Raw genomic sequence first — 19913 nt, 5'->3', positions numbered from 1 at the left:
AGGAGTCTTCATATCTTCTTGAATTCCAGTGAACATGTTCCATGATCCTTGCTATCTGCGGCACTCTTTGAGGCATCTATAGCAAAGGAAAAGAGCAAGGTCCCCATTGATTTTGCATCATAGCACTCGTAATTTCATAGGCTTTTTTAGAGTGCGATCTCTGGGCGTATTTTTCATCGAACCGATGTTCATTGTAATATATGAACAAAGTTCCTGACGATGTAGTTCGGGTGTCCCGAATTACTGCAATTCTTCAAAGAAACAAAACTTGAATCTTCATATCTTCTTGAATTCCAGTGAACCGACGCTCCCGTTGGGAGTAAGGAGTCTTCATATCTTCTTGAATTCCAGTGAACCGGCGTTCCCGATGGGAGTAAAAGGAGTCTTCATATTTTGCTTGAATTCCAGCGAACCAGCGCTTCCAACCAGCGCTCCCGTTGGGAGTAGTAAAAGTAGTCAGAGATCTTCATGTCTTCTTGAATTCCAATGCTCCCGATGGGAGTAAACACAATAGTTTGAAAATACTTCAAGAGCCCTCGAGTAATTCCAGCTCTCCCGACAGGAGCGCATCGGGTTAATATTATATAAGATGATACCCATTAAATATTCCAAGCGATGAGTCCATTAACCTGAGAGTGTATCGGGTCAATATTATATAGCCATAGGAGATCAATCCATTAATAACCATAGGTGATGATATATCCAGAGCCGAAAAAGATAAGTCCATCGAGTAATCATAGATGATGAAGAAAATAAATCCACTGATTCGGGGAAAATAAATCCACCGAGTAATCGAAAGTACTGGAGGTAACGATGTAATGGCGCCTCCCCAATCATCGGGTGTGGCGAAAGGAAGAGGAACACTTAGTTCTGCAGGCGCAGTGGAAATAGTTGCGCGGCCAAAGATAATCCATGTGGCGGGCTCGGCCGAAATAATTCCGCCACCCAAGATAGTCCATGAGGCGGGAGTAGCCGAAATAATTGCGCCATCCGAGATAATCCACGCGGCGGGCGCAGTCGAAATAATTGCGCCATCCAAGAAAGTTCATGCCGGCGGGTGCAGTCGAAATAATTGCGCCATCCAGGAAAGTCCATGCCAGCGCCTGGCAAACGTGGTCGATGAAGAAGACGCAGTTGATATGGCCGATCCGCGGCGGGTGAGCATCCGAATACATCCAATCCACAATGTCGGGCTCACGACAGACGAGCCCCCAGTATGACGAGTGCGTGATGGCGGGCGCGGTCAACCGAGCAGAGCAATCGACGGGCGAGCTCCCGAATATATCAAATCCTCGATGCAACAAGCGAGCCCCGAGCGTGGTGACTGTGCACGGTGAAGCAGTCGAATCTTGTTCCGATCTGCAGTCATATTACAGCGCAAAAAACTGTGCACAAATAATAGTACGAACCAAAAATATATGGCGAAATAAATTTTGCAACTAAAAATTAATTGAAAGTATAGCACCTGGTATTTTTGTATCGGACGTTCCCGATGAACTCGAATGGCTTGAGGATGACGCAATAGATGAGCCTAAAGTATAACGAGAGCCGTGGCTTTCGATTTTGTACAGGGTTGCGGTCAGCTTTTGTCATCTTGCCATTTTTGTTCTTCAAACTTGATTCACGCAGACTAATCAATCTTTCGGCCATTGGCTGCTTTATTTTCTTTCCCGTATTATGCAGCAAGTCCGCATCCGATAAAAATTGCAATCTTCTTTCTCTTCTTTTTCTAATAACCAGGATCGTAATAGCCGAGCCGCTGTTGTTTCCTTTGCGCTGTAGCAAGCCTAACTGATTCGCTCCATACGTTGCAACTATTCAATCGTATGAACGATTCCCAGGGCATGCAAAGCCACCTTTTTTTTCTCTTTATCCTTGGCTTGGAAACTCTCGTGAGCTGTCCTCTTCTTCTTTTGCTTTCTCGTACGGAAGTTGTGCACTTAGTACTTGAGGGCTCCTTTGATTCATAGGAATTGCATAGGAATAGTATAGGATTTTAATCCCATAGGAAAATTTACTACACATGTTGTTTAATTCATAGAAACATATCCTATATGAATTAATCCTATAGGAATCTTGTAGTGTAAATCCTATAGGAAAAAAACATGAGGTATGACCTTGATACGCGTACAGCACGCGTTCGTTGGGAACCCCAAGAGTAAGGTGTGATGCGTACAGCGGCAAGTTTTCCCTCGATAAGAAACCAAGGTTTATCGAACCAGTAGGAGCCAAGAAACACGTTGAAGGTTGATGGCGGCAAGATATAGTGCGGCGCAACACCAGGGATTCCGGCGCCAACGTGGAACCTGCACAACACAACCAAAGTACTTTGCCCCAATGAAACAGTGAGGTTGTCAATCTCACCGGCTTGCTGTAACAAAGGATTAGATGTATAGTGTGGATGATGATTGTTTGCAGAAAACAGTAGAACAAGTATTGCAGTAGATTGTATTCGATTAAAAGAATGGACCGGGGTCCACAGTTCACTAGTGGTGTCTCTCCCATAAGAATAAGCATGTTGGGTGAACAAATTACAGTTGGGCAATTGACAAATAGAGAGGGCATGACAATGCACATACATGATATGATGAGTATTGTGAGATTTAATTGGGCATTACGACAAAGTACATAGACAGCTATCCAGCATGCATCTATGCCTAAAAAGTCCACCTTCAGGTTATCATCCGAACCCCTTCCAGTATTAAGTTGCAAACAACAGACAATTGCATTAAGTATGGTGCGTAATGTAATCAATAACTACATCCTCCGACATAGCATCAATGTTTTATTCCTAGTGGCAACAGCACATCCACAACCTTAGAACTTTCTGTCACTGTCCCAGATTTAATGGAGGCATGAACCCACTATCGAGCATAAATACTCCCTCTTGGAGTTAAGAGCAAAAACTTGGCCAGAGCCTCTACTAATAACGGAGAGCATGCAAGATCATAAACAACACATAGATAATAGATTGATAATCAACATAGCATAGTATTCTCTATCCATCGGATCCCAAGAAACACAACATATAGCATTACAGATAGATGATCTTGATCATGTTAGGCAGCTCACAAGACCCAGACAATGAAGCACAATTAGGAGAAGACGACCATCTAGCTACTGCTATGGACCCATAGTCCAAGGGTGAACTACTCACTCATCACTCCGGAGGCGACCATGGCGGTGAAGAGTCCTCACGGGAGATGATTCCCCTCTCCGGCAGGGTGCCGGAGGCGATCTCCTGAATCCCCCGAGATGGGATTGGCGGCGGCGGCGTCTCTAGAAGGTTTTCCGTATTGTGGCTCTCGGTACTAGGGGTTTCGCGACGAAGGCTATAAGTAGGCGGAGGAGATAGGTCAGGGGGCCACACGAGGGCCCCACACAACAGGCCGGCGCGGCCAAGGGCCAGGCCGCGCCGCCCTAGTGTTTGGCCACCTCGTGGCCCCACTTCGTATCATCTTCGGTCTTCTGGAAGCTTCGTGTGAAAATAGGCCGCTGGGCGTTGATTTCGTCCAATTCCGAGAATATTTCCTTACTAGGATTTCTGAAACCAAAAACAGCAGAAAATAGCAACTGGCTCTTCGACATCTCGTTAATAGGTTAGTGCCAGAAAATGCATAAATATGGCATAAAGTATGCATAAAACATGTAGATATCATCAATAATGTGGCATGGAACATAAGAAATTATCGATACGTCGGAGACGTATCAGCATCCTCAAGCTTAGTTTCTGCTCGTCCCGAGCAGGTAAACGATAAAAAAGATAATTTCTGGAGTGACATGCCATCATAACCTTGATCATACTATTGTAAGCATATGTAATGAATGCAGCGATCAAAACAATGGTAAATGACATGAGTAAACAACTGAATCATATAGCAAAGACTTTTCATGAATAGTACTTTCAAGACAAGCATCAATAAGTCTTGCATAAGAGTTAACTCATAAAGCAATAATTCAAAGTAAAGGTATTGAAGCAACACAAAGGAAGATTAAGTTTCAGCGGTTGCTTTCAACTTATAACATGTATATCTCATGGATAGTTGTCAATGCAAAGTAGGAATCAATGCACAGTTCACACAAGTGTTTGCTTCTTGAGGTGGAGAGAAATAGGTGAACTGACTCAACAATAAAAGTAAAAGAAGGGCCCTTCGCAGAGGGAAGCATTGATTGCTATGTTTGTGCTAGAGCTTTGGTTTTGAGAACATATAGAGAGCATAAAAGTAAAATTTTGAGAGGTGTTTGTTGTTGTCAACGAATGGTAGTGGGCACTCTAACCCCCTTGCCAGACAAACCTTCAAAGAGCGGCTCCCATTTTATTTTATTTTTGTGTGGCACTCCTTCCAACCTTTCTTTCACAAACCATGGCTAACCGAATCCTCGGGTGCCTGCCAACAATCTCATACCATGAAGGAGTGCCTTTTTATTTTAGTTTTATTATGATGACACTCCTCCCCACCTTTGCTTTCTCAAGCCATGGCTAACTGAATCCTTTGGGTGTCATCCAACAATCACATACCATGGATGAGTGTCTATTTTTTTGTTAATTAATTTGGGATTGGGAATCCCATTGCCAGCTCTTTTTGCAAAATTATTGGATAAGCGGATGAAGCCACTAGTCCATTGGTGAAAGTTGCCCAACAAGATTGAAAGATAAACACCACATACTTCCTCATGAGCTATAAAACATTGACACAAATCAGAGGTGATAAATTTTGAATTGTTTAAAGGTAGCACTCAAGCAATTTACTTTGGAATGGCGGAGAAATACCATGTAGTAGGTAGGTATGGTGGACACAAATGGCATAGTGGTTGGCTCAAGGATTTTGGATGCATGAGAAGTATTCCCTCTCGATACAAGGCTTAGGCTAGCAAGGTTATTTGAAACAAACACAAGGATGAACCGGTGCAGCAAAACTCACATAAAAGACATATTGTAAACATTATAAGACTCTACACCATCTTCCTTGTTGTTCAAACTCTTTACTAGAAATTATCTAGACCTTAGAGAGACCAATTATGCAAACCAAATTTTAGCAAGCTCTATGTATTTCTTCATTAATAGGTGCAAAGTATATGATGCAAGAGCTTAAACATGAGCACAACAATTGCCAAGTATCACATTATCCAAGACATTTTACCAATTACTACATGTAGCATTTTCCGTTTCCATCCATATAACAATTTAACGAAGAAGATTCAACCTTTGCCATGAATATTATGAGTAAAGCCTGAGGACATATTTGTCCATATGCAACAGCGGAGCGTGTCTCTCTCCCACACAAAGAATGCTAGGATCCATTTTATTCAAACAAAACAAAAACAAAAACAAACCGACGCTCCAAGCAAAGTACATAAGATGTGTGATGGAATAAAAATATAGTTTCACTAGTGGAACCTGATAATGTTGTCGATGAAGAAGGGGATGCCTTGGGCATCCCCAAGCTTAGACGCTTGAGTCTTCTTGAAATATGCAGGGGTGAACCACCGGGGCATCCCCAAGCTTAGAGCTTTCACTCTCCTTGATCATGTTGTATCATCCTCCTCTCTTGATCCTTGAAAACTTCCTCCACACCAAACTCAAAACAACTCATTAGAGGGTTAGTGCACAATTAAAATTCACATGTTCAAAGGTGACATAATCATTCTTAACACTTCTGGACATTGCACAAAGCTACTGAAAGTTAATGGAATCGAAAAATCCATCAAGCATAGCAAAACGAGGCAATGCGAAATAAAAGGCAGAATCTGTCAAAACAGAACGAGTTCGTAAGACGAATTTCTAAGATGCACCAGACTTGCTCAAATGAAAATGCTCAAATTGAAAAGTTGCGTACATATCTGAGGATCACTCACGTAAATTGGCATAATTTTCTGAGTTACCTACAGAGAATTAGGCCCAGATTCGTGACAGCAAAGAAATTTGTTTCTGCGCAGTAATCCAAATCTAGTATGAACCTTACTATCAACGACTTTACTTGGCACAACAATGCAAAAAACTAAGATAAGGAGAGGTTGCTACAGTAGTAACAACTTCCAAGACTCAAATATAAAATAAAAAGTCTTGTAGTAAAAACATGGGTTGTCTCCCATAAGCGCTTTTCTTTAACGCCTTTCAGCTAGGCGCAGAAAGTGTATATCAAGTATTATCAAGAGACGAAGTGTCAACATCATAACTTGTTCTAATAATAGAATCAAAAGGTAACTTCATTCTCTTTCTAGGGAAGTGTTCCATACCTTTCTTGAGAGGAAATTGATATTTAATATTACCTTCCTTCATATCAATGATAGCACCAACGATTCGAAGAAAAGGTCTTCCCAATATAATGGGACAAGATGCATTGCATTCAATATCCAAGACAACAAAATCAACGGGGACAAGGTTATTGTTAACGGTAATGCGAACATTATCAACTCTCCCCAAAGGTCTCTTTGTAGAGTTATCAGCAAGATTAACATCCAAACAACAATTTTTCAATGGTGGCAAGTCAAGCATGTTATAGATTTTCTTAGGCATAACGGAAATACTTGCTCCAAGATCACATAAAGCATTACAATCAAAGTCATTGACCTTCATCTTAATGATGGGCTCCCAACCATCCTCTAGCTTCCTAGGAATAGAAGTTTCCCGTTCTAGTTTCTCTTCTCTAGCTTTTATGAGAGCATTTGTAATATGTTTCGTGAAAGCCAAATTTATAGCACTAGCATGAGGACTCTTAGCAAGTTTTTGTAAGAACTTTATAACTTCAGAGATATGGCAATCATCAAAATCCAAACCATTATAATCTAAAGCAATGGGATCATTATCCCCAATGTTGGAAAAAATTTCAGCAGTTTTATCACAGGCAGTTTCAGCAGTTTTTCACGCTTTGCATTAGAAGTGGAAACATTGCCAACACCAATTATTTTACCATTAATAGTAGGAGGTGCAGAAACATGTGAAGCATTAGCATTACTAGTGGTGGTAATAGTCCAAACTTTAGCTATATTATCTTCTTTTTCATTTTCTTCTTTCTCCCACCTAGCACGCAATTCGGCCATCAATCTTATATTCTCATTAATTCTAACTTGGATGGAATTTGCTGTAGTAACAATTTTATTATTATTATTTTCATTAGGCATAACTTTCGATTTCAAAAGATCAACATCACCAGCAAGACTATCGACTTTAGAAGCAAGTATGTCAATTTTCCCAAGCTTTTCTTCAACGATTTGTTAAAAGCGGTTTGTGTACTAATAAATTCTTTAAGCATGGCTTCAAGTCCAGGGGTGTATTCCTATTATTTTTGTAAGAATTCCCATAAGAATTACCATAGCCGTTGCCATTATTATAAGGATATGGCCTATAGTTGTTACTAGAATTGTTCCGGTAAGCGTTGTTGTTGAAATTATTATTTTTAATGAAGTTTACATCAACATGTTCTTCTTGGGAAACCAATGAAGCTAACGGAACATTATTAGGATCAATATTTGTCCTATCATTTGACAAGCATATACATAATAGCATCAATCTTATCACTCAAGGAGGAGGTTTCTTCGACAGAATTTACCTTCTTACCTTGTGGAGCTCTTTCCGTGTGCCATTCAGAGTAATTAATCATCATATTATCAAGAAGCTTTGTTGCTTCACCAAGGGTGATGGACATAAAGGTACCTCCAGCAGCTGAATCCAACAGGTTCCGCGAAGAAAAATTCGATCCTGCATAAAAGGTTTGGATGATCATCCAAGTAGTCGATCCATGGGTTGGGCAATTTTTAACCAAAGATTTCATTCTTTCCCAAGCTTGTGCAACATGCTCATTATCCAATTGTTTAAAGTTCATTATGCTACTCCTCAAAGATATAATTTTAGCAGGGGGATAATATCTACCAATAAAAGCATCCTTGCATTTAGTCCATGAATCAATACTATTCTTAGGCAGAGATAGCAACCAATCTTTAGCTCTTCCTCTTAATAAGAAAGGGAACAATTTTAATTTTATTATGTCACCATCTACATCTTTATACTTTTGCATTTCACACAATTCAACAAAATTATTGAGATGGGCAGCAGCATCATCGGAACTAACACTGAGAAAATTGCTCTCGCATAACAAGATTCAGTAAAGCAGGTTTAATTTCAAAGAATTCTGCTGTAGTAGCAGGTGGAGCAATAGGTGTGCATACTAAATCATTATTATTTGTGGTTGTGAAGTCACACAACTTAGTATTTTCAGGAGTACCCATTTTAGCAATAGTAAATAAAGCAAACTAGATAAAGTAAATGCAAGTAACTAATTTTTTTGTGTTTTTGATATGGCAAACAAGATAGCAAGTAAAGTAAAACTAGCAACTATTTTTTTGTATTTTGATTTAGTGCAGCAAACAAAGTAGTAAATAAAATAAAGCAAGACAAAAACAAAGTAAAGAGACTGGATGTGGAGACTCCCCTTGCAGCGTGTCTTGATCTCCCCGGCAACGGCGCCAGAAAATCTGCTTGATACGCGTACAGCACGCGTCCGTTGGGAACTCCAAGAGGAAGGTGTGATGCGTACAGCGGCAAGTTTTCCCTCAGTAAGAAACCAAGGTTTATCGAACCAGTAGGAGCGAAGAAGCACGTTGAAGGTTGATGGCGGCGAGATGTAGTGCGGCGCAACACCAGGGATTCCGGCGCCAACGTGGAACCTGCACAACACAACCAAAGTACTTTGCCCCAACGAAACAGAGTGAGGTTGTCAATCTCACCGGCTTGCTGTAACAAAGGATTAGATGTATAGTGTGGATGATGATTGTTTGCAAAAAACAGTAGAACAAGTATTGCAGTAGATTGTATTCGATTAAAAGAATGGACCGGGGTCCACAGTTCACTAGTGGTGTCTCTCCCATAAGAATTAGCATGTTGGGTGAACAAATTACAGTTGGGCAATTGACAAATAGAGAGGGCATGACAATGCACATACATGATATGATGAGTATTGTGAGATTTAATTGGGCATTACGACAAAGTACATAGACCGCTATCCAGCATGCATCTATGCCTAAAAAGTCCACCTTCGGGTTATCATCCGAACCCCTTCCGGTATTAAGTTGCAAACAACGGACAATTGCATTAAGTATGGTGCGTAATGTAATCAATAACTACATCCTCGGACATAGCATCAATGTTTTATCCCTAGTGGCAACGAGCACATCCACAACCTTAGAAATTTCGTCACTCGTCCCAGATTTAATGGAGGCATGAACCCACTATCGAGCATAAATACTCCCTCTTGGAGTTAAGAGCAAAAACTTGGCCGAGCCTCTACTAATAACGGAGAGCATGCAAGATCATAAACAACACATAGATAATAGATTGATAATCAACATAGCATAGTATTCTCTATCCATCGGATCCCAACAAACACAACATATAGCATTACGGATAGATGATCTTGATCATGTTAGGCAGCTCACAAGACCCGACAATGAAGCACAATTAGGAGAAGACGACCATCTAGCTACTGCTATGGACCCATAGTCCGGGGGTGAACTACTCACTCATCACTCCGGAGGCGACCATGGCGGTGAAGAGTCCTCCGGGAGATGATTCCCCTCTCCGGCAGGGGTGCGGAGGCGATCTCCCGAATCCCCCGAGATGGGATTGGCGGCGGCGGCGTCTCTGGAAGGTTTTCCGTATCGTGGCTCTCGGTACTGGGGGTTTCGCAACGAAGGCTATAAGTAGGCGGAGGAGATAGGTCAGGGGGCCACACGAGGGCCCCACACAACAGGCCAGCGCGGCCAAGGGCCAGGCCGCGCCGCCCTAGTGTTTGGCCACCTTGTGGCCCCACTTCGTATCATCTTCGGTCTTCTGGAAGCTTCGTGTGAAAATAGGCCCCTGGGCGTTGATTTCGTCCAATTCCGAGAATATTTCCTTACTAGGATTTCTGAAACCAAAAACAGCGAGAAACAAGAATCGGCTCTTCGGCATCTCGTTTATAGGTTAGTGCCGGAAAATGCATAAATATGACATAAAGTATGCATAAAACATGTAGATATCATCAATAATGTGGCATGGAACATAAGAAATTATCGATACGTCGGAGACGTATCAGACCTCATGGAAAATTTCCTTTGCTACAATCAAACACACTTCATCTTTCCATAGGATTCAAGTAGTCATGTCATTCCAATCCTACACTTTTCCTATTCCTATGATTTTCCTATCCTATGAATCAAAGGAGCCCTGATTGTATTGGATTGATTCTTCTGCTCTGAAGGTTTTACCCACATGCCAGCACGTGGATGCACGCCATCTTTGCCGATAAACAAATCACGCGAAGGCTGCCAAAAACTGAATCGACTTGGGCTGTTGCTTTCGTTCTTCCGATGTGAATTTAGATAAGCAGGAGATTCGGATTTTCCGATCTCTCGAGGAAGCTGCTGATGGCACTACTGAGGAACTCGAAATTCTGAAGATTATTGATGATGACGGATCCAGCCCGGATAACGAAATCCAGCTATCGCAGTTCCCACAGACGGCGCCAATTGACGAGGTGGTTCATCGGCAATGCCCACCATGGGGGCCTTGGGTTTTAGAGAAAGGCGACGACGGAAGTTCCGGGAGAGAGGCGGTGCACGACATACCCAGGTTCACGTCCCCGCGGTGGAGGATCGCTACGTCCTGCTAGCAATCCAGTATATGAAAATATGTGTACAGGGGGCCGCCATAGGCGGAGTTGTTGGATCTAGTCTAATTCTAATCCGCGGGTTGTGGCTTCTAGGCGTGTCGCCTCTATAATTATGTTTCTGATTGTGCGTCCCTAAGGGGTGCCCCTACCTGGCTTTATATATCAGCCAAGCTAGGGTTTACAAGAGTCCTAGGAGGATTCGTATTTGAGTCTTCTTTCCTTGTAGTCCAAGTTGAGACGCGTGCAGGTCCAGCTTGTCGAGTCCTAGTGCTGGTCCAGCTTCATAGTTTGCACCGGATATGGCAATGTCGAGTACCCAAAGGGTTATGCCCACATCAGTGACAATAACTTCTAAGATTGTAGATTTGTTGTTGCTACTAGGGAGAAAACAACAATGTTTTATCAGAGGGTAATTCTATTGTTTACTTTACACACATTGCTTAATGCGATAATCTGTTGCTTGCAACTTAATACTGGAAGGGGTTTGGACAATAGCTGGAAGGTGGATTATTAGTCATAGACGTAGTTGGATTATGGTCTATGTATTATGTTGTAATGCACAAACGAATCTCATAGTAATCATCTTGTCATGTATGGTCTTTATTCTGTCAATTGCCCAGCTGTAATTTGTTCACCCAACATGTTATTTATCTTTATGGAGAGACACTTCCAGTGAACTGTAGACCCCGGTCCTTTCCTTTACACTGATAAATTCAACTACTGCAATCATGTTCTGTTTATTTTCTGCAAGCAGTGCTCTCTTTAATTACTTCAAACATCTCTTTCCACTCGGTATGTTTAATCATTTGTGTTCAGCAAACCAGGTGGGATTGACAACCTCACTGTAAGTTGGGGCAAAGTATTTCTGTTGTGTTATGTGCAGGTTTCATGTTGTTGCTGACGCCGGTAGTATGCCCTGCCACAAGTCAGCTAGCAACACCTTCAGAAGTCACGTCTTTCTCCTACTAGTCGATTAAACCTTGATTTCTTACCGAGGTAAAACTTGCTGTTGTGCTCATCATACCTTCCTCTTGGGGTTCCCCAACAGTGTGAAGTATGTGTTACGACGAGCAGCATCAAGACTATTTTTTGGCGCCGTTGCCGGGGAACTGAAGAAAAGTTACACCACAGAGATTGCTAACTCCCACGGCAACAGCTATTTTCTGGCGCCGTTGCCAGGAAGAAAGAGGATTTCTGCAAGGGGAGTCTCATATCTCCAATCTCTTTAGTTTGTTATTGCTTAGTTTATTGCATGCTCACATCCTATGTTGATGTTTCTTGTTTTTCACTAGTTAGGCTTAATGGAAAACAACAACAAAATTAGAGAGATTTATATTATTTATCTTGAGTTAGGACATGAAGTGTTTGAAGAGAAAATTGAAAAACCTATGAAACTTTATTTGCATGCTAATAGAAATGTTATTAGAACGAATTCTTTGAACACCATTATTGCTAATGCTATGGAAAAATCTAAGCTTGGGGAAGCTAGTTTTTATGAAAATGATCTTTTTAGTTCCCCAGATTTAGGGGAGAAAATTTGCTATGATGATTACATTGATGAATATGATATTTTCAGTCCACCTACTATTGAGGAGAATACCTGATGATTATGGTGATGAGAATAATAATGATAGCTATTTTGTTGAATTTGCTTCCACTACAATTAATAAGAATGACTATGCTTATGTGGAGAGCAATAATTATTTTATTCATCTGGCTCATGATAAGAATGTTTTATGTGATAGTTATATTGTTGAGTTTTCTCATGATGCTACTAAAAATTATTGCGAGAGAGGAAAATATGGTTGTAGAAGTTTTCATGGTATTAAAACACCTCTCTATATGCTAAAAGTTTTGAAGTTACTCTTGTTTTATCTTCTTATACTTGTCACTTTGTTCTTTGTGGATTTATTTGTGTACAATATTTATATGCATAGGAAGTGGGTTATACTTAAATGTGTTTTGAATTTTCTTCTTGATGCTTTCTTCATCTGATAATACTTGATGCTAGCTCTTTTTCTGCGCCTAGCTAAAATGCGTTAAATAAAAATCACACTTGGGAGATAAACCCATGTTTATTACTATATTTTTTTGTTGAGTCTTGGAAGTTATTACCTCTATAATAACCTCTTATTATCATTTTTATTTCATTTTTGTGCCAAGAATAGCCTCTAATAGGAAGAAAGTAAGATTTGGGGAAGTTGATGTCCTGAAAACAGATTCTATGTTGTCACCATACAAATTCAAATTCACAGCCAGAGCGGAATATTGAGATGCCAATTGTTGTGCATATACCCCAGGTTATTATCTAACTTTTGTTAGTTGAATACTTTTCGATCTGAGCAATATAAGATTTTCGAAAAAATCAATCTTTACCTGTTGTTCTGTTTTGATAGATTTCTTCCACTATTTGCATTTGCCTCTTAATATCTTTCTTTTTTACTTCTTTTGAGAAAAGGGCTTTTTGAAGAGGTTTATACAGTAGCTAATTATTTAATATATGTTTGATATATGTTAGAACTGAACCCAAGTGAATTTATTATTTTAATTGTACTAATGCTGCTAATAAAGAATTGTGTGAAGTTTTGTAGGAAGGAAGTTTTCAAGTGTAGGGAGAGAAGAATGAAGTAATAAAGCTCAATCTTGGGGATGCCCATGTCACCCCAAGAAATATCTAAGAAGTACAAGCATAAAATATTGGGGATGCCCAAGGAATCCTCTCTTCATCAATAAAGCAACAGGTCATCTTTCTATGCGCTATATTTGTATTGCTTCATACACTATGTGTTGTTCTTGGAGCGTCTTTATTTTTGTTTTTAGTTTAGTTTAGTTTTGTTTTCTGTAGCATATGGTTGGATCCTGGCATATTTGTTTTGGAGAAAGACAAACTTCATTTTAATTGCATAGAACACTCTAGTTTTCGCTCTTATTGTTCTGCGAGTGTTCTAGTTTGTTAGTACTGCGTTTAGCTCTTGTTCTTTCACTCGAATTTTTTTCAGAGCTTGTTAGTAGTATTTATTTATATACAATTAGCTCTATGGTCCATATTGTTTTCCATCTCTAAGAGTTATTTCAAATAAGTTGATTGGTGTTGGAGACGAGTAAAATGTTTCATGCCTATAGTGATGCAAAAGGAAGCTTGTCTAGACTATGGCATAGACTTTGGCATGTCATGTTGGATGTTATTCTTGTCATATGCTTGGTATTTATTGTTCTAGCATGACTTATCTCAAATAGCTTAGAGTGCATAATGTGCTATTGAAAGAATCATGTATTGTTTCCATCATACAAAGCATAATATTGTGGTATTCTTTTTTTATGCTTTATTGGGTTGACTTGGCACATGCTGACACCATGTTACGACTACAACCAGTCAACTAAAGCCTCTATGATCATTTAGTTTTTGACTTGTAATATCACTTTATGCTTTGATTAATAATGTTTTGTCGCTATGCATGATTATGGCCATTATTGCTCTCTTAGTTGGTCGCTCCCAGACTTTTGCTAACCTCCGCCTGTACTGAGTATGAGCTCTACTCGTGCATCCAACCACTAAAAACAAAAGTTTGCCAATTGTGTCCACCATATCTACCTACTAGCATTATTTCTATTCCAAGTATGCTCATCATGTTTTTATTTATCTTCCAAATTAAATTTTGGCATGAGAAAATTAGTCAGTAAAGCCCTCACGAACTTGATGGCACATTTACTTTCTTGCACTTATAATAAACTTGATCATTGTGACTATCTTATGAAGTTTATATGTTTGCAAATTGCGAGTTGGGAGTTAGCCAATTTAAGCCATGTATCATTCATGGTGGAAATTTATAGCGAACCATAGTGAGCATTCTATGAAGCATCTTCAATAAAAAGCTATACCCATAGTAAATAAAATGATTGTTGAGATGCTCATTGTCTGTTTGTCTTGTCATTTTAGCATGAGATTGCTCCTATGCAGGAGTACTTCCATATCATGTGGTAGGATGTACCCCGTTGGTGGTTCTCGATGATACATGTATACTTACAATGACAAGAATGTATTTGGGACCTAAGTTGAGTAGCATGAGGTTTAGGTACTCGTATTCAAGAGGCACGAGATTTTCTACTTGTGATTTGTCAAGCATATGACTCATATTTTCCCTCACATTAACTTTAACCATTCAAGATGCTTATAATAGGGGCAATGAGAGCTCAAAGCTAATGAGTACCATACTTTTTGGAAGGTTTATAAAACTTGTTAATCTTGCTTACTCTTCAAAGAGTCTTTCTTTTACTTTTATGTTGAGTCTTCACCTTCTTATTTATGCACAATTAAGAGAGCATAGTTGTCATTCTTAGTGCAATGTTCATAGTCCCAAAATTATTATTGATTGAATCATGATTATGCTATTGCTTGTTCTTAAATTACTTGTATCTAGTCACCCTTTGAACTTTAAACGTGTCCTAGCATTTATGTTTTGCTACTTCATAAAGGACATGCTGAGTACTGATACGTCTCCGACGTATCGATAATTTCTTATGTTCCATGCCACATTATTGATGTTATCTACATGTTTTATGCACACTTTATGTCATATTCGTGCATTTTCTGGAACTAACCTATTAACAAGATGCCGAAGTGCCGCTGTCTGTTTTCTGCTGTTTTTGGTTTCAGAAATCCTAGTAAGGAAATATTCTCGGAATTGGACGAAATCAAAGCCCGGGGGCCTATTTTCTCACGAAGCTTCCGGAAGTCCGAAGGAGAGACGAAGAGGGGCCACGGAGGGGCCACACCATAGGCGGCGCGGCCCCCCTTGGCCGCGCCGGCCTGTGGTGTGGGGCCCCGTGCCGCCTCTTGACCTGCCCTTCCGCCTATAAAAAGTCTCCGTGACGAAAACCCCAGCACCGAGAACCACGATACGGAAAACCTTCCGGAGACGCCGCCGCCGCCGATCCCATCTCGGGGGATCCGAGAGATCGCCTCCGGCACCCTGCCGGAGAGGGGAATCATCTCCCGGAGGACTCTACGCCACCATGGTCGCCTCCGGTGTGATGTGTGAGTAGTCTACCCCTGGACTATGGGTCCATAGCAGTAGCTAGATGGTTGTCTTCTCCCCATTGTGCTATCATTGTCGGATCTTGTGAGCTGCCTAACATGATCAAGATCATCTATTTGTAATTCTATATGTTGCATTTGTTGGGATCCGATGAATAGAGAATACTTGTTATGTTGATTATCAAAGTTATATCTATGTGTTGTTTATGATCTTGCATGCTCTCCGTTACTAGTAGATGCTCTGGCCAAGTAGATGCTTGTAACTCCAAGAGGGAATACTTATGCTCGATAGTGGGTTCATGCTCGCATTGACACCGGGACATTGACGAGAAAGTTCTAAGGTTGTGTTGTGCTGTTGCCACTAGGGATAAAACATTAGTGCTATGTTCAAGGATGTAGTCACTAGTTACATTACGCACCATACTTAATGCAATTGTCTCGTTGTTAGCAACTTAATACTGGAAGGGGTTCGGATGATAACCTCGAAGGTGGACTTTTTAGGCATAGATGCGGTTGGATGGCGGTCTATGTACTTTGTCGTAATGCCCAATTAAATCTCACTATACTCATCATGATATGTATGTGCATGGTCATGCTCTCTTTATTTGTCAATTGCCCAAGCTGTAATTTGTTCACCCAACATGCTCGTTCGTCTTATGGGAGAGACACCTCTAGTGAACTCGTGGACCCCGGTCCAATTCTCTTTACTGAAATACAATCTATCGCAATACTTGTTCTACTGTTTTCTGCAAACAATCATCTTCCACACAATACGGTTAACTCTTTGTTACGAGCAAGCCGGTGAGATTGACAACCTCATCTGTTTCATTGGGGCAAAGTACTTTGCTTGTGTTGTGCAGGTTCCACGTTGGCGCCGGAATCCCCGGTGTTGTGCCGCACTACATCCCGCCGCCATCAACCTTCAACGTGCTTCTTGGCTCCTCCCGGTTCGATAAACCTTGGTTTCTTTCCGAGGGAAAACTTGCTGCTGTGCGCATCATACCTTCCTCTTGGGGTTGCCCAACGAACGTGTGAAATACACGCCATCAAGCTCTTTTTCTGGCGCCGTTGCCGGGGAGATCAAGACACGCTGCAAGGGGAGTCTCCACTTCTCAATCTCTTTACTTTGTTTTTGTCTTGCTTAGTTTTATTTACTACTTTGTTTGCTGCACTAAATCAAAATACAAAAAAATTAGTTGCTAGTTTTACTTTATTTGCTATCTTGTTTGCTATATCAAAAACACAAAAAAAATTAGTTTACTTGCATTTACTTTATTCATCATGTTTCCTTTTAATTTTACCACAAAAAACATACCGGTAGGACATGGGTCTATAGTTGGGAGAAATAATATAGAAGAATTTTTCAATCATGTTAGTACTATTGAAAATTTTGAAGATAGACACTTGGTAGACCTTGCGCCTACTTATGAAATTGTTGCTGCGCATTTAGTTCGCTTGTTGGAAACTAAATTTGTTAATCTTAATCCTATAATCCAACACATGTTCTTCACACTTGGCGATATGGAAGAAGGGGAAAAGAAAGATTTTGTGTTAGAAACCCTTCTTAGAGAATTTGGTGGTCTAGCAAGAGAAGCTAGAAAGGTATTTGCTAAATTTAATATGCTTGGTTCCCGTACTAATTTTGTTAGTCTCCTTGAAAAGATGGATATGGATAGAATAAGATTCACTAATAATATTGATGATGGAGGGGAGATCAAAGCACCAATACCATGTAAGCTCTTAGCCATGAATGATGCACTAGAAAATAACTATGCTTGGCTTGTTCCTGAAAATTTGTTTGATGAGAGTAGCACGCCTAAGACTAATGAAAAGGGAGATGCTGAAACTTATGTATCTAATATACTATGCCTGGTTGAGAAAAGCCCACACCCCGCTGTAGAAGCACCATCTCTTGATAATACTTGATACACACTTTCTGCGCCTAGCTGAAAGGCGTTAAAGAAAAGCGCTTATGGGAGACAACCCATGTTTTTACCTACAGTACTTTGTTTTTATTTTGTGTCTTGGAAGCTGTTTACTACTGTAGCAACCTCTCCTTATCTTAGTTTTGTGTTTTGTTGTGCCAAGTTAAGCCGTTGATAGAAAAGTAAGTACTAGATTTGGATTACTGCACAGTTCCAGATTTCTTTGCTGTCACGAATCTGGGTCCACCTCCCTGTAGGTAACTCAGAAAATTAAGCCAATTTACGTGCATGATCCTCAGATATGTACGCAACTTTCATTCAATTTGAGCATTTTCATTTGAGCAAGTCTGGTGCCATTTTAAAATTCGTCAATACGAACTGTTCTGTTTTGACAGATTCTGCCTTTTATTTCGCATTGCCTCTTTCGCTATGTTGGATGAATTTCTTTGATCCACTAATGTCCAGTAGCATTATGCAATGTCCAGAAGTGTTAAGAATGATTGTGTCACCTCTGAATATGTCAATTTATATTGTGCACTAACCCTCTAATGAGTTGTTTCGAGTTTGGTGTGGAGGAAGTTTTCAAGGGTCAAGAGAGGAGTATGATGCAACATGATCAAGGAGAGTGAAAGCTCTAAGCTTGGGGATGCACCCGGTGGTTCACCCCTGCATATATCAAGAAGACTCAAGCGTCTAAGCTTGGGGATGCCCAAGGCATCCCCTTCTTCATCGACAACATTATCGGGTTCCTCCCCGAAACTATATTTTTATTCCATCACATCTTATGTGCTTTTTCTTGGAGCGTCGGTTTGTTTTTGTTTTTGTTTTGTTTGAATAAAATGGATCCTAGCATTCACTTTATGGGAGAGAGACACGCTCCGCTGTAGCATATGGACAAGTATGTCCTTGGTTTCTACTCATAGTATTCATGGCGAAGTTTCTCCTTCGTTAAATTGTTATATGGTTGGAATTGGAAAATGATACATGTAGTAATTGCTATAAATGTCTTGGGTAATGTGATACTTGGCAATTGTTGTGCTCATGATTAAGCTCTTGCATCATATGCTTTGCACCCATTAATGAAGAAATACATAGAGCATGCTAAAATTTGGTTTGCATATTTGGTTTCTCTAAGGTCTAGATAATTTCTAGTATTGAGTTTGAACAACAAGGAAGACGGTGTAGAGTCTTATAATGTTTTCAATATGTCTTTTATGTGAGTTTTGCTGCACCGGTTCATCCTTGTGTTTGTTTCAAATAAGCCTTGCTAGCCTAAACCTTGTATCGAGAGGGATTACTTCTCATGCATCCAAAATACTTGAGCCAACCACTATGCCATTTGTGTCCACCATACCTACCTATACTACATGGTATTTTCCGCCATTCCAAAGTAAATTGCTTGAGTGCTACCTTTAAAATTCCATCATTCACCTATGCAATATATAGCTCATGGGACAACTAGCTTAAAAACTATTGTGGTATTGAATATGTCATTATGCACTTTATCTCTTATTAAGTTGCTTGTTGTGCGATAACCATGTTTACTGGGGACGCCATCAACTATTCATTGTTGAATTTCATGTGAGTTGCTATGCATGTTCGTCTTGTCTCGAAGTAAGAGAGATCTACCACCATATGGTTAAGCATGCATATTGTTAGAGAAGAACATTGGGCCGCTAACCGAAGCCATGTTCCATGGTGGAAGTTTCAGTTTTGGACAACAATCCTCAAATCTCAAATGAGAAAATTATTAATTGTTGTTATATGCTTATGCATAAAAGAGGAGTCCATTATCTGTTGTTTATGTTGTCCCGGTATGGATGTCTAAGTTGAAGAATAATCAATAGCGAGAAATCCAATGCGAGCTTTCTCCTTAGACCTTTGTACAGGCGGCATAGAGGTACCCCTTTGTGACACTTGGTAAAAACAATGCATTGTGATGATCCGGTAGTCCAAGCTAATTAGGACAAGGTGCGGGCACTATTAGTACGCTATGCATGAGGCTTGCAACTTATAAGATATAATTTACATGATGCATATGCTTTATTACTACCGTTGACAAAATTGTTTCATGTTTTCAAAATCAAAGCTCTAGCACAAATATAGCAATCGATGCTTTTTCCTCTATGGAGGACCATTCTTTTACTTTCAATGTTGAGTCAGTTCACCTATCTCTCTCCACCTCAAGAAGCAAACACTTGTGTGAACTGTGCATTGATTCCTACATACTTGCTTATTGCACTTATTATATTACTCTATGTTGACAATATCCATGAGATATACATGTTACAAGTTGAAAGCAACCGC

The sequence above is a fragment of the Lolium rigidum genome, chromosome 7 (genome assembly GCF_022539505.1).
Source record: "Lolium rigidum isolate FL_2022 chromosome 7, APGP_CSIRO_Lrig_0.1, whole genome shotgun sequence".
Taxonomy (NCBI): domain Eukaryota; kingdom Viridiplantae; phylum Streptophyta; class Magnoliopsida; order Poales; family Poaceae; genus Lolium; species Lolium rigidum.
The sequence above is the reverse complement of the archived record's forward strand: the minus strand, read 5'-3'. Positions refer to the sequence as shown.